General features: G+C 42.0%; 1 protein-coding gene across 1 annotated transcript in view; it reads left to right on the forward strand.

Annotated features, from left to right (window-relative positions):
- The window catches only part of LOC108272118 (uncharacterized), a 131122-nt gene extending 120921 nt beyond the window's left edge, over positions 1-10201 (forward strand). The window contains exon 4 of the transcript XR_008397165.1: positions 10187-10201. The gene's annotated coding sequence lies outside the window, so the exon portion shown is untranslated. The remainder of the gene's footprint in view (positions 1-10186) is intronic.
- Positions 10202-16339: the final 6138 nt, after the last annotated feature.

The following is a 16339-nucleotide window of genomic DNA, read 5'->3' on the forward strand; positions in this document are numbered from 1 at the left end:
ATTAAGGAACAGATCAATGAGGTCACGTACAGGCTGGAATTACCCAGGCACAGCTGCATCGCCTCGTCATTCCTTGTCTCCCTCCTTAAACCGGTTATCCCTGGTCCATTAGCCACGGCGGTGTCCGGGGACTCACCACGGGAGCCCTTAGAAGTTGATGGCCAGCCAATCTACTGAGTCAGGATCATCCTAAACTCCAGGCACCAGAGGGGTAAACTAGAGTACCTGGTGGATTGGGAGGGATATGGCCCAGAAGAACAGTGCTGGATCCTGTCCCAGGACATCCTCGACCCAAGCCTGTGTAGGGACTTCCATGCTGCTCACCCAGCAAGGCCAGGACCGCAGAGGAGAGGCCTCGAAGGAATCCAACTCCCGGAGTGAGCCTTTTTGGGGGGGGGGCTCTGTCATGTCGTCACGAGCTTGCGACCACAGTTCCCAGAATGCAGCGTGGACTACAAATATGGCCGATGATGACTACACTTCCCATACACTCACACGCTCCCATTCTCCAGAGTTTTGATTACGGACACCTGCAGTCAATCTCACACAAACTCACAACACAGTTTATAAGAGACCTTGTTACCATTGGAGCTTTGCGAAGTAAACGTTCAGCCATCATATCTCTGCCGTTTAACCATTTACCACTTTGTGTTTTGACTACGATTACCTGCCTTAGCCCAGTATTGTCTGGTTGCCTGATTATCTAAACACTGCCTGTATCACGACTACGAGTTCAGCCTGTTCCCGCCTTCCTGCTACGGCATCGCCTGCGCTTGCTTCCACCTCAGGTACCGTAACACTCTGACTGGTAGGTTTCACTTTGGGGTTTTTGGTAACCTCTTATCTCACAACATCATTAAATAAACTCATGTTTCATGGTACTTCAATCTTATCTGGTTTAAAAATAAAACCGGCATTTTTACTTCTGGAACCTTACTGTTGAGCTCAGCTTAGACAATTTTGGCTGTGGGGTAAATCATGTTCATTCTAATGTGTTATCATTTCTATAGTAACTCATTTACAGGGCCTTGTATGGTGGACACTATATAATTTAAACCAAATGATAAGTGGGTAAATAATGTGCTGTTATTTAACAAAGAAAACATATAATCATTGATATGGTGAAACTTTCTCTAAGTAGACTTTTTGTAGCATTTTTGAAGGACTCTCCAGTATCAGTGCATTGTAACAATTAGTGGTAATGCTGCTAAGTTTGTTAAGGGAAAATCTTCATGACAGAGGACTGTGCTTTGCAGTTTCTCAGTAGGAATTGGCTGCATTGTTTTGTCTTATTAAAAAGAGAAAAAAGGAAAGGCCGTTTAGGGAATGACTGTCTATATACTGTTGCAGCAACTGTTGCTGCTATAAGTCATACACTGTATGGCCAAAGGTTTGTGGACACTTTACTATCACACCTATGTGTGGGCCTTCCCCAAACTGTTGCCACAATTATAAAGAATTTCTTTGTATGCTGTAGCATTACAATTTCCCTTCACTGGAACTAAGAGGCCCAAATATGTTCCAGCATGACAACGCCTCTGTGCAGAAAGCGAGGGCCATGAAGACATGGTGTGCCACAGTCGGAATAGAAGAACTTGTGTGGCCTGCACAGAACCCTGACCTCAACATTACTAAACACCTTTGTGATGAACTGAAATGCTGACTATACACCAGGCCTCCACATCCAACATCAGTGCCTGACCTCATTGATGCTCTTGAGGCTGAACTAACAAAAATCCCCACAGCCATGCTCCAAAATTTAATGGAAAGCCTTCCCAAAGAGTGGAGGTTATTATAACAACAAAGGGGGGATACATTTGGAATGGAATGTTCAAAAAGCACATATAGGTGTGATGTTAAGGTGTCCACAAACCTTTAGCCATAAAAATGAAATTGGGAAGGTGTATATAGTTCAGCAGAAATAATGTTCCTCCTCTGTCTACTAAAAAAAACCTCACTTCCAAATTAGTCCACAAATGTTCTGCAATGTTCCACCATATGCGAATACTACAAATATATCGTGGGGGAAATAAGTATTGGATGTGTAAATTTTTTTCAGTAAATATATTTCCAATGAGGCTATTCACATGACATTTTCACCAGACATCAGAATTAACTCAAGAAATCCAGAAATATAAAGAATTCACAACATTAAAATCCATAAATAAAGTTGTGTGTAATAAAGTGGAATGCCACAGGAAAAAAGTATTAAAAAAGCAGTTCTCCAAGGCAAGGAACCAGCTGAAATCCATAAGTAATTATACCCCCTATCTGTGTAAATTAATATCAGCTGAGTTAGTAAATTGCTTGTATATAAAAAAGGAATCTTTTTACATGTCTGGTGTTTATTGCCAAAAAGCTCTATTTTGGTTTCAACCATAGAATCCAATCCCATTTGAAGTTCCAGTAGTGTTTGGCAAACTGAAGATGCTTGATGCTTGAGGCGTTTTTCTTGAAACCCTTCCAAAAAACTTGTGATGATGTAGGTGATTTCAGAGTGTACTTTTAGAGACTTTTTGACTCTAAGATGCAAATGACTTCTGCATTCTCTAGCTGTGATCCTTGGAGATTTTTTGGCCACTCGAACCATCCTCTTCACAGTGAATTGAGACAATATAGACACACATCCTCATATATATATATATATATATATATATATATATATATATATATATATACATATATATATATATATATATGAGAGGGGGTCAAATACTTTTTTCCATTAAAATGCAAATTAATTTATAACATTTTTGACATGCGTTTTTCTGGATTTTTTTGTTGTTATTCTGTCTCTCACTGTTCAAATACAACTACCATTAAAATTATACAATGATCATTTCTTTGTCAGTGGGCAAACATACAAAATCAGCAGGGGATCAAATACTTTTTTCCCTCACTGTATGTGTGTTCACAGACGCTTATCGGCGAGTGCGTGCCTACTAATTGTCATTTGTGTGTATTTTTCTTTTCCAGATGACTCAGACACGAGCAAAGACTCCCCCCCCCAGCTGCAACCGCAGCGTTGCCTGACAGCCGAAAGGAACCCCTGTCACTCGGGAAAGCCTCGGCGCGACTCCGGCAACCCCGCAGACGACTGAGACCCTCACCGCACGATCACACGGCCAGACACAAACACACGCACGCACAACCACACCCTCCCGCCAGATGCACAGCCATTCATACACTATGGACAACACTTTGGACATGCCAGTCAACCTACCACGCACATCTTTGGACTGTGGGAGGAAACTGGAGTACCTGGAGGAAACCCCTGCAGCACAGGGAGAACATGCAAAAATGTAGTTGGATTAGGAATGAAAATTCCTGCTACTCAAAACCTAGTAAAGGTGTGTAGTTTTGGAGACTATACATATTCAGTTAAACTTATTTAATTGCTATTTGTGTACGCACTGTATGGTTTAAAACTCCTCTAAAAATGATCAAGGTAGACAGTTGATAGATAGGTAGACAATTAGATAATAGACACGTGCGTTATCTACTGCTGAAGAATGTGGTAGACTGAAGCATGTTAATTAAGGAATGAAACATGATGGGGCTCATCTTGAAGTGAAATGTTTTATTAACCTACGGTAGTTTGCCAACAATTACAATTGTTATTTATTAAAGAGTGACACAATGTTTGTTCCAGTGGTTACTTTCATTATACCAACTATAGAGCTGTAGGGAAAATTATCTGCTTAAATTAATATATTGAATTCTCCACCACTGTATTTAAGGGAAATTTAGATAGTTAAATTGAGTTATCTATATTCTCTACCAATACACATAGGAAAGCCTTAGCTTCCTTGTACACTTAATTTGAATTTAGGGAATATTGCCAGAATCAACTAACAGCACAATTTATTTGTCTACCTAAAGTTTTAGCAAGCACTGATTCAGAAAGTTATTACTATTGTAGCCTTTGATAGTAACACCTTATAGTGATGATGCAATATTTCTGAGCAGCTTAACGAAAGCAGCAAGTTTAATGACTTAGATCATGAACAAAGAATCACAGGCAACTTCACTTTATTATAGATGAGACGTTATTACATTATTCTACAACACATAAATTAATCTAACTACTACACAAAGACTATTTTAACAAATATACTTACGCACACACATACACACACAGTACAACAGGGGCAAAGCTGAAAGCTTGTGTTTCTGCAAATTTTGGTTCAAAATAGACTCTGACCTGAGCGAACCATCAATGCACTATGAGGGACCCAAAAACTGATTATAGTACTGCACTAGGTTATTACACATGGGAAAGATGTGTACTTGCTTGCCGTAGTTAGTTGGAGACGAGGCGTGCAATGTCGTTGGAGTTCAGGAGGCTTGGTTGAGAGGATGATCAGCAACTGGATGGAGTCGATCACGGCCACAGGTCAGCTTCAGCTTAAAAGTGTCTTTGGTTCAAGGTATCAGTAATACTTAAGAAAAGAATGAAGTGGAGGTCTGAATACCAGATGATGTCATGGACGAGACTAACAAAAATGAATCTTCCTTGATGCCAGCCAGGGGGTTCACTGTGGCATGACCTTATAAACCTTGCTAACTGTCTCATTCCTCTAGGGGTCTTAACCAATTAGAATTGGTCTTTTGGGCGACGGGTGGAGTTTGGTCTTTCCCTCCAACTAATCTGCATAATTTATGCTCATTCAACTTCATTTTTTATTTGTCTTTTATCTTTAAATAGAGATTTTCATGAGTTGTTATATTTTGCCATTCAAAAGCATTCCAGAAATGTCATGACCAACATACAGATACCAAACATGAAGTATTTAGCTATAAGGAATATTGTGCCAGGTATATTGGCCTAATACGAAATAATAAAAGCCTATTAGCTACCTTTAGGTTACATACAGGGGTTACTATAGGTCACAATACTGAATGGACACAATTACTTTTTTGCTTTGGATACTAGTAAATATTTAACTAGTAAATATTAAATATTTAGTAAATATTTAATAGTTAACAAAACACAAGGATTCCCCTTTTGGATTCTGGACATGGATACACGAAATGATAATATTCAATCAATTTCGAGATATATGGTGTAATGTATAAAGGCAGTATGGCGATGACAAAGTCTATTTTATACATTGCATGGAATCATAAGTCATTAAGTGAACTCCATGCAGGAATGTCTATGTTCTTTCGTATTGGTCACAGGAAGTCAAAGGAAGGTCTGTTGGATTTCACAGTCTCCATTTTAAGACCTGAGGGTTAATCCAGGTCAGGGTGAGCAGACCTCCCTTTTGTTTTTGCTTATCTGAGTAGAGCCAGCATTAAAGAAATCCTGGTGGGAAGGGCATATACAGAGATGTGTGCCTCATCCATTAGGTCGGTTCTGCCCACATGTTCTTTTGCCACGGGCAGGATGGATGTAATAGCAATGGTCCTGAATGGTGCGGTGAACAGTATGTCTTCCACGCTCTCTTCTAGTAGTAGGCTTGGTGGGATGGCGCCTATGACTGGTACAGTGAGGTTGAAGTGAGGCTTCACTGATCAGCCATCCTAGGCTGTAAGCTCCAGGGATGGTGATGAAGATGATGGCAGTGCAATTGTTGAACAGTATGTAGATGTCATTGGATAATACTTCCAGAAGGGGTGTTGTTTCCAGAGTTTCCTAGAGCTATACACTCTGGAGCAGGTTGGAAGAAACCCAGCATGTTGTTGAAAGTCTGATGTTATCGTATGTTAAGTCGGACGCTGACACCTTTGGTGTAGGCTGGTATTAGGGTGTCCTGTTCACAAATAATGGTGCAGGCTTCTGGAATAGTTTGGCCTGATTGCAGGTTCTGTAGGTCAACTGTAGAGCCTAGGGGCTGGTGTGTTGCGGTGCCCACACGGATGTGTTCATAGTGTCTACACAAGCATTTAGTCTGACCAAGGCATCTGCTCCAATGTAGACGTCATGGGGTAAGTCTGAGACCACAAGGAAGTAATGGTTGAGGTATCTTCCATTCTACCTTACATCTAGGGCACAGATGCTTTTGGTAGTCACTATGGTTGCCAGGCATAGGTCCAGAGGGAATCAGGTGCACTTGGCAGTGTGAGGCAGTTCTGGCAGATTTTGTATCAGAATATTGAAACTTTGAGACTGATGGCAGAGTTGTCTGCCCAAAGGGCCAGTGCAGCATCGGTTGTCATTATACAATGCACTTGTATTCCTGTGGTGATTTGAGGGCAGTATGAGATTGAATCTTGCACTGGCTGCAGGGTCCACAACAGGGATTTTGCTGGAGCGTATTTGGTCTTGGTCTAGTCCTGCGGTCATGTCTTCCTCACAGATTGATGGGTGATTGGTTGTGTTCACCACTTGGCTGTGTGCCTCAGCATTGTTTGCTTGTTGGAAGGGTAGAGGTTCTCAAACTTGGGCACATATCTTCAAGTGTTTGAAGTCTATCAAGGGATCGAATTGGTTCAGCACCTCTTTCCTGATAAGAAGGGGGAATGCCTGTAATGGTGAAATATACATTGGGTGTACCAGGCTCATTGGGCTGACTTTCAGGTGTATTAGTGCTACCTGTTCCAGTCAAACTCCAGTTGTGGAGTCAGCCTGTATGTTCAGTGCACACTTTTGGAGCTGGAGAGTCCTGCCAGTTAGTTTGACCTGCTCTTGGATTTCTTCGAAGAACTGAGTTGACATTAGGGTGATGTCTGCACCGGTGTCCACGAGGGCTTCCATGCTTAACTGGTGTTCCAGGGTGAGTGAAAGGTAGAACTTCCTGGCTGCTCCTTTTTTTTTTACCAAGTCGCCCAGGAGCTGTGGAACCGGGGCCTGAGTGATTACTGTCACTGAGTTAGGGTCTGCCACTGGTTGTTCTGTGGGTAAGCAGATGACTAGAATAATGCTCTCTGGTATCTTGGGACTCTGGCTGATGGTCATCAGGTATTGGGGGGCTTGGTCTGGGCTATCTGGGACTGTGGCATGTTCAGGTTCAGACTTTCAGGGCATATGTTGGAGTGCCAGCCTATCCTCCGATGGGAAGGCCGTTTCAGTGCAGGTGGTAGTCAGGGACTGGTGATTGGAGTTGCTGTTGTCAGGCTTGGTTGTGACAGGTGATTGTTTGGGGAAGGCATTAGGAGTCCATTCCATCTCTAGTCATGTGGACTCAGGCTTGTTCTTTTGCTCTTCCTTGAGTGGTCCTTTCTTGATGGCTTCCCTTAGCATGTTCAGCAGTTCTAGGGATTCCGACATGGTCGAGTGCTCCTGCCCCTGTGTGGGCTCAGGTCTGTCCCTGTTGCGGTAGTGTCGTGGGATGGTCCATTGTTGGCTGCCTGGACTCATTCCAGTATGTGTTGGTTGGCCCCCTCTGGGTGTCCAATTGGATTCCCCTGAGCTCTTTCCTCTGTGGTGTTCAGAGCGGTGAGGTTGAACCCATGTTCTGTCCCAGCAGTTGGTTGGATACCTGGGCTGGGCAGATATGACAATCACGTTCCCTGCTGGCGACGTGTTCTTTCCGCTCATTGTTGAAAGGCCTGTTGCTGAAAGACCTGTCATGGAATGATCTGCCATGGTCATAATGCTGGGCACCCTCCAGGGCCAATACAGAACAAATTACCTGGATGTTCGGCTGCTAATTTCTTTTTCTGTCAGATTTGGCACCGTACACCTGTTGTGTCACTTAATTGAAGCATTTATCAGATGCAATGGCGGAGGACACATGGGACAATGACAATTATCTAACGTTCCTCTTGTGATTTAGTTCAGCCCTGGATGGGTAGGATGAAAAGCACCAGAAAACGCGATGACATCAATCTAGCTATATTATAAGGCCTATAGAGGACAAAAGGAGGACTATCACTCAATTCAATCCTTAACACTACTTTGACTGAGATTTCTTCGTAAGAAACAGAGTTAACTTATTTAGGTACCATTCTACGGTGTTGAAAGTATCGTGGCGGCTTTCACACACGGGGGGGCGAATTTCGCACTATAGCTTTCTTAGGGTTAAGATGTTCCTGTCTGAGTCTGACACAGCCAACCAGGTTCAGCCAACAGAATCGACAAAGATTGCTCTGCTGAGGACTTGGTTCTGCCTCCATGCTTGGCCGAGGACGTTCCACTTTCCCACTCTACTGGGGACATCGCTCCACCCTCCTCTTCCACTAAGGGCATTGCTCTGATTTCCTGTTCCACTGAGGACATCGCTCTGCCATCCTGTTCCACTGAGGACTTTGTTCTGCCATTCTTTTCGGCCATGCTCTGATGAGGAGGTCGTTCTGCCTCCATGCATGGCCGGGGACGTTGCTCCAGTTTCCCACTGGACTGAGGACATTGCTCCATCCTCCTGTTCTACTGAGGACCTCGCTCTGCCATCCTGTTCCATTGAGGATGTCGCTCTGCCTCTGTGCTCCATCAAGACATGACATCCCAATCCTGGATTCTGCCTAAGAACCATACACTCATGTCCTAGCCCAACCATCAGACCCCAGCAACCCTCGCCAAACCACAGGCTACTTTCTGCCTGGATGAGCCAAGTACGCTCCCCAGCTCCTCTGAGAAAGGACCACACCATAGACAATGCCTGCCTCAGGTGCTTGTACAGGGCATCAACTTTCTGCCCAGAGGGCCTGGACCACCATTGGGGGAGTTTTGAGTTTTGGTGGGGGGATGTGTCAGAGATTTCCTCTCACGTAGAGCGCTGGAGCATGCAGCGCGCTCTGAAGCCCGAGGTGTGACAGCATGCACTTCCGGATTCAGTGACATTGACTTTGTTTACTCTCAACATGTGTGTTTGTTATATTTTATGCCATGTCTCCACCTCTGTTACGATATTGGAAGTCTCCCTCACATGTTATCATTAGCCTCAGCTGTTTCTTGTTCACCCTTTTTTACGTTTGTTATTTAAAACTCTCGTGTGTTTATGTTCAGGGCGAAGTATTATTTGTAAGTGTCTACTTAATACCAAGCCTGTTGTTCCTTGTTTTGTGTTTCATGCCTAGTTCTTCCTGTTTGCCATTCGCCTGTCCTTTTGCCTGCTTTTGACCATGTTATTGATTCATGTATTGGGTTTGTCTGCCTGGTTTCCTGTTTATTGCACATGCATCCTGCATCTCCACCTTGCCTTTCGTGACAAACTGTCAGTGCTGGTCTCATGGATCACATGATAGCACAGCTTTTTGAGAAGTCTTTTAAGAAGCAAGTTAAATTTATCAAACTTATCCAACAACTTAAAGAGAAATAAAGTGAAGAACTATCTAAAAGTCTGATTGCATCCTCAGCAGTGAGGCAAGTATTAGTACAATATGAGTCATCTGAGTTATTTTTGAATCTTATGATATTCCATTATGATAATCTTTCTTCTGATAAGCACAAAGGTTGAATTTTTAGTCCTCAGAGTTTGTTTGCCATAATGACAGAGTGATGTTACTCTTGATAAAGCACAGTAAAACTACACTTCAAATGAAATCTGAAAGATTTCTGTTACTTCATTGAAAGTCTATTCACCCAAAACTCTTCAAACCATTCATAAAGAGATAGTAAAATAAATCCATATGAATCAAGTGGGTTAATCCAAGTCTTCTGAAGAAATACGATCGCTTTATATGAAGAATAGATCTAATTTAGGCTTTTATTCTCAGCCAAACTTTGATCAGAGAACGCGATCAGAGAAGCTTAAAAGTGCTGTTGTAACATGAGAATGAACCTCATTGGTTCTTGTGCGTTACGCAAGCATGCTTGAGATTACTTTTACCAAAATTGAATGCTATAAACATTGTTCACAGATCAATATTTATATGTGAATAAAGGCCTAAATTAAATCTGTCCATCATGTAAAGTAATTGTGTCCTTTCAGATGATTTGGATTAAACCTCTCGATTCACATGAATTTATTTAACTTTTCTCTTTATGAATATAAATTATAACCTTCTGCATCATTCCTCTGTCTAAACAGACAAGAGCAAAGAACTCCAGCCCCATTTCCTCCTGTCTTCTCACTACCAAAATTCCCAAAGTATGTTCAACTAAAATTGGATAACAAAAAGTCATGTCATAAGATCAGCTCTTACCAGCATAAAATTCTATGAGTGCTGCAAGCTACTACGGCTCAGCACACACTGAAAGTTTTTTTTTTTTTTTTTTTAAACAATTTTTAATTTTTTTTTATTCCAAACCCTGGTAAATTCATATAGTAAATTTGCACACTTTTTTTTCTTTTAATAGATATCCTTCAAACAGGCTCTTATCTGCAAATACCCTTTCCTGATAGATGCAGAGGGAAATGGATATGTAAGTCAAATGTTTAATATTTATTTTGTCTGTCCATATTTCTATCCACATTTCTATACCGCTTATACTTCCTTCAGGGTCACAGGGAAACCTGGAGCCTATCCCAGGGAGCATGGGGCACAAGGCAGGGTACACCCTGGACAGGGTGCCAGTGCATCACAGGGCACAATCACATACACATTCACACACCCATTCATACACTACGGACATGCCTATCAGCATACCATGCATGTCTTTGGACTGGGGGAGGAAACCCCCGTGACATGCAACCCCCGCAACATGGGGAGAACATGCAAACTCCACACACACAGGACCACAGTGGGAATAGACATTTTATAGACATTTTGCTTAAAGGGTCATGAAACCTCCTATTTCTGCACCAGTCAGTTCTCACCACAGAAAAATGTTGAAAAAGTGTGGTATTGTGTGGAGTGGAGGGGAAGAGGAGGTGTATAAATGGTGTATAATGGTGTATAAGGGGTGTATAATTAATAAGATTAATTAATAAAGATTAATTTAAATAACACTTTTGAAATATATTATATTAAAATTAAACTAATTAATAATTATGATACTGATGATGTGCTAGTAAATCTTGTTTTTGTCACAATGTTGTTTTCTAAAAGTGGAAGGATAAAATCCCCAAACTCACAATTTTCTATTAAAACTAAAATGTATGGATACAAACATAGACTTCTGGGATCTGCAACACAAACACATCTCAGATTTATAAAAAAGTTGGGATGCTGTGTAAAATGTAAATAAAAACAGAATGCAATGATTTGCAAATCTCATAAACCCACGTTATTCACAATAGAACATAGAAAACTTATAAAATGTTTAAACTGAGGAAATGTACCATTTTAAGGGGTGGGGTGGGGGGGGGGGATTAATTTTGAATTTGATGGCCACAACACATCTCAAAAAGGTTGTGATAGGGCAACAAAAGCCTGGAAAAGTAAGTGTTACTAAAAAGAAACAGCTGGAGGTTAATTTTGCAACTAATTAGGTTAATTGGAAACAGATCAGTAACATGATTGGGTATAAAAAGAGTATCTTAGAGAGGCAGCGTCGTTCAGAAGAAATGATGGGATGGAATCTGGATTGAAGCACGTTGCTCTAAAACTTGTATATACATTTCAGCATTGATGGTGCCTTTCCAGATGTGCAAGCTGCCCATTCCATAGGCACGAATGCACCCCATACCATCAGAGATGTAGGCTTTTGAACTGAGTTCTGATCAAAAGCTGGATGGTCCCTCTCCTCTTTAGTTTCAAGGATGTGGTGTCCATGGTTTCCAAAAAGAATTTCAAATTTCAAATGAGCTTTGGCCCAGAGAAGATGGCGGCGTTTCTGGATCATGTTCACATATGGCTTCTTCTTTGCATGATAGAGCTTAAACCAGCATTTCTGGATGGAACAGCGAACTGTGTTCAAAAATAATGAGTTCTGGAGGTGTTTCTGAGCCCGTGCAGTGATTTCCATTACAGAATTATGCCTGTTTTGAATGCAGGGCCACCTGGGAGCCCGGAAGATAATGGGCATGCAATATTGATTTTCACCCTTGTCCCTTGCGCACAGAGATTTCTCCAGATTCTTGTACTGCAGGTGATGAGATATTCATAGTGACAACTGAAGAACAGTTCAGTGACAACACTGAAGAAATGACACTTTGTTACAATGTAAAGTAGTGAGTGTACAACTTCCCCTCAAAATAACTCAACACACAGCTATTAATGTCTAAACCGCTGGCAACAAAAGTGAGTACACCCCAGTACAGTGTACAGAGTACAGTGAAAATGTCCAAATTGAGCCCAAAGTGTCAATATTTTGTGTGGCCACCATTATTTTCCAGCATTGCTTTAACCCTCTTAGGCATGGAGTTCACTAGAGCTTCACAGGTTGCCACTGGTGTAATCTTCCACTCCTCCATGACGAAATCACGGAGCTGGTGGATGTTAGAGACCTTGTGCTCCTCCACCTTCCGTTTGAGGATGCCCCACAGATGCTCAATAGGGTTTAGGTCTTCACCCTCAGCTTCTTTAGCAAGGCAGCAGTCGTTTGGGGGTGTGTTTGTGGTCGTTATCATGCTGGAATTCTGCATACTGATTATGCTCTGCTGCAGTATGTCACAGTACATGTTGGCATTCATGTTTCCCTCAATGAACTGTAGCTCCCCAGTGCCGGCAGCACTCGTGCATCCCCAGACCATGACACTCCCACCTGTAGGCAAGACACACTTGTCTTTGCAATCCTCACCTGGTTGCCGCCACACACGCTTGACACCATCTGAACCAAATAAGTTTATCTTGGTCTCATCAGACCACAGGACATGGTTCCAGTAATCCATGTCCTTAGTCTGCTTGTCTTCAGCAAACTTGCGGGCTTTCTTGTGCATCATGTTTAGAAGAGGCTTCCTTCTTGGACGACAGGCATGCAGACCAATTTGATGCAGCCTATGGTCTGAGCACTGACAGGCTGACCCCCCACCCCTTCAACCTCTGCAGCAATGCTGTTAGCACTCATACGTCTATTTCCCAAAGATAATCTCTGGATATGACGCCGAGCATGTGCACTCAACTTCTTTGGTCAACCATGGCGAGGCCTGTTCTGAGTGGAACCTGTCCTGTTAAACTGCTGTATGGTCTTGGCCACCATGCTGCAGCTCAGTGTCAGGGTCTTGGTAATCTTCTTATAGCCTAGGCCATCTTTATGTAGAGCAGCAATTCTTTTTTTCAGATCCTCAGACAGTTCTTTGCCATGAGGTGCCATGCTGAACTTCCAGTGACCAGTATGAAGGAGTGTGAGAGCGATGATACCAAATTTAACACACCTGCTCCCCATTCACACCTGAGACCTTGTAATACTAACAAGTCACATGACACCGGGGAGGGAAAATGGCTAATTGGGCCCAATTTGGACATTTTCACTTAGGGGTGTACTCACTTTTTTTGCCAGTGGTTTAGACATTAATGGCTGTGTGTTGAGTTATTTTGAGGGGACAGCAAATTTACACTGTTACTCAAGATATACACTCACTACTTTACATTGTAGCAAAGTGTAATTTCTTCAGTGTTGTCACATGAAAAGATATAATCATATATTTACAAAAATGTGAGGGGTGTACTCACTTTTGTGAGATACTGTATGTATAAATAGTCATGTTCTGCATGCACGGACTGTCTTGTGTTGTTTTGGTTTATTCATCGGTCTCACATTTTCTAATCCTGGTGCTTGTAAGTCTTGTTTATTGTTTTGTTTGCACCTCATTGCCACAGTGTTTTGCCTCAAAGTCATATTGTCTTTTATATTTTTGCGTTGTTCTTTATTGAACTGTTGAAATAGCTGCACTTGCATCTGTCTCAACTTCCATAATGTGACATAACGTGAGACTGTGAATCTGGATGCAGCAGAATTTTTCAGGGTCCAAGAGGCCCTGTAAAGAAGGAGAAGCTGAAGTGGGAGCCTTCCAACCAGGCTGGAACCAACTACCACCCTCCCTCCCCACTGTGGATCTTGTCCAGCAATCTGAGTCGACGGAGAACGTCCTTCAGCCTCCTTGCTCATCTGAGGACGCTGCTCAGCAATCCTGTTCAGCAGAGGACGCCGCTCAGTCACCCTGTTCAGCTGAAGATGTAGCTCCACGTCCCGGCATGGCCAAGTGCTTCGCTCTGTTTTCCTGGTCCACTAAGAACGTCGCCCTGCTTTCCTGATATGCTAAGGACGTTGCTCCGCTGAGGGCATCGCTTGGCTTTTCTGCTCCCCTGAGGAAGTTGCTCTGCTTACGTGCTCTGCTGAGGACATCGTTCTGTCTTCCTGCTCGACTGAGGACGTTGCTCTGCCATCCTGCTTCGCTGAGGATGTTGCTCTGCCTCCATGTTCCACTGAAGACATTGCTCCTCTTCTTTGCTTCACACCGTATGTCGATCCCCCTTCCTGATCCACGGAGGGCATCATTCCCCCCTTGTGCTTCACGGAGAGCATCATTCCTCCCTCTGGCCTCGCTAAGAACCTCGCTCCCCTCTCTGGCATCACATAAATCTTTGAGCTTCCCTCTGGCCTCAGGGAGAACTTTGCTTCCCTCGTGAAGAACGGCACTCCCCCCTCTAGCATCATGGGGAATGTCGCTTCCCCCTCAGGCTCTGCCTTGAGCTTTGTTCCTCCCATTGGCTGTGCAGTAGCAATTGCTCTGCATTCAAGCCAGGCCGGGGATATCAGGTCATCTCTCTATGGTGCAGAAGAGACCACTCCACACCTGAACCTCAGAGAGCACGGCCAGTTCATGCCTGAAACCGACGTCATGATCAACCAAGTTTTGCCTTCCTGCCCAACTGAGGACGTCGCTCTGCTTACCTGTCCTGCTGAGGACATTTTACCCAGAGGGCCAGGACCTCCAGAAGGAGGGAGTGTATTTTGGCACTCCGGGAGAAGCACCCTTGGGGGGAGGTTGTGTCATGTAAATAGAGAAGGAACTCTGAACTACAGTTCCCAGCAGCCACTGCATCACAGTCACATGACCACCGGCACCTGAATCACTCTTGTTAATTGAGCACTCATGTATATACCCACAGTTTGCACTGCACTCTTTTGCTCAAGTTTGTCTTTCTTTACCTTTGTCCCTGTTGCCGTGTGTTGTTCTTTGGTTTATGTTTAGTCTTTGCCACAGTGTTTTGCCTCAAAGTCGTCGTGTCTTTTGTATTTTTGTTTTGTTCTTTATTAAGCTGTTCAAATAACTGCACTTGCATCCGTCTCAACCACCATAATGTGACAGGCCATCCCAGTCCTCTGACCTGAAACACATAGAAACCCTGTGGGGTGGTGCCATTGTGTCAAAATCATTCTTTGAAAATCTTTGAAAAGTTTGAAAAATGTCATAAATAATCAAAAGTTTTTTTGTTAAAAAATAATGAAAGGAAACAATTTTATTTAACTTTTGTTTAGCATTTTAAATGAGTTCAAAAATGTATTTTATTATATCAAGTGATTGCATATCAACCACTCACCCTCCAACATTATTCTAAGTCTGTCACAGATACAGTCACATGACCAAAATGGATCAAGGAAGGAAGTGTTCTAGGGCATGAAAAAGAAAAAGGGAAAATGAAAAACAGTGCATTAATATGAGGACATCAGTGTCCATGTGGATAAACAGAGATTGGTGAGATTAACCTACAATTTTTTTTTTTTTATCACTGTAAGTCTTGAAGTTAACCAACATTTAATGTTGTTGCCTGAGAGTGCAAAGTGATTAACATTAATATCAGTTAATTTACAAGTATCTCTGTCACTCAAAAAAAAAAGAAAGAAAAAGTTGTGGTATGTTTGTGAATGGGTGTTCGATTTACACTTGAGAGAAACTGAGGAGATTATTAAAATTGAGCCTCCCCACCAAACACAATCTAATTATTTGGCCTTTCGTCTCATCCTCTATTAAGTCACTGACTTGCTTTTGATGGAGAGGTTTCTCAGAACCAATCATTTGGAACAATTAAGCATTTTTTTCTGCTTATGTTTCTATTGAAAATAATGGTCCAGATAAAATTAAATTAATAATTTATTGTATACAAATAAAACCGTTTTATTGCTTTGTACATGGCTTTCCATTAAAAAAAGATGTATTAAAGACCTGATCTACCATATCTTTTAGTTTTAATAGTTTTAAGTACTTTTAAATATTTTTTGGTAGTTTTTAACCATTTTTCATAGCATATATGCAAGTAGTTTCATACTGAAAGTTAACATTGTAGTGTGTATAACACTAAGATAATGGTCCATTTACTCAACCATGAAGATGGAGAGGACAAAGAAGAGTTGATAGAAAATGACACAGGATATTATAGTTTATGAAGACTATTTACTAGGCCTATTCTATATTATACACATATAATTTTGCTATAAACAAACATTTAAGCATCCTCATAAAACTAGATGCTTAAAAAAATACTGAATAAAGGATTTTTAATGTAGATATGCAAAAAGTTTTCTGTGGGGGTTAATGTATAGGGTATAGAATATACAGTGGCAAGAAAAAGTATGTGAACCATTTGAAATTAATTGGTTTTCTGGATTAATTGGTCATAAAATTTC

This window comes from Ictalurus punctatus, chromosome 11 (genome assembly GCF_001660625.3).
Source record: "Ictalurus punctatus breed USDA103 chromosome 11, Coco_2.0, whole genome shotgun sequence".
Classification (NCBI taxonomy): Eukaryota; Metazoa; Chordata; class Actinopteri; order Siluriformes; family Ictaluridae; genus Ictalurus; species Ictalurus punctatus.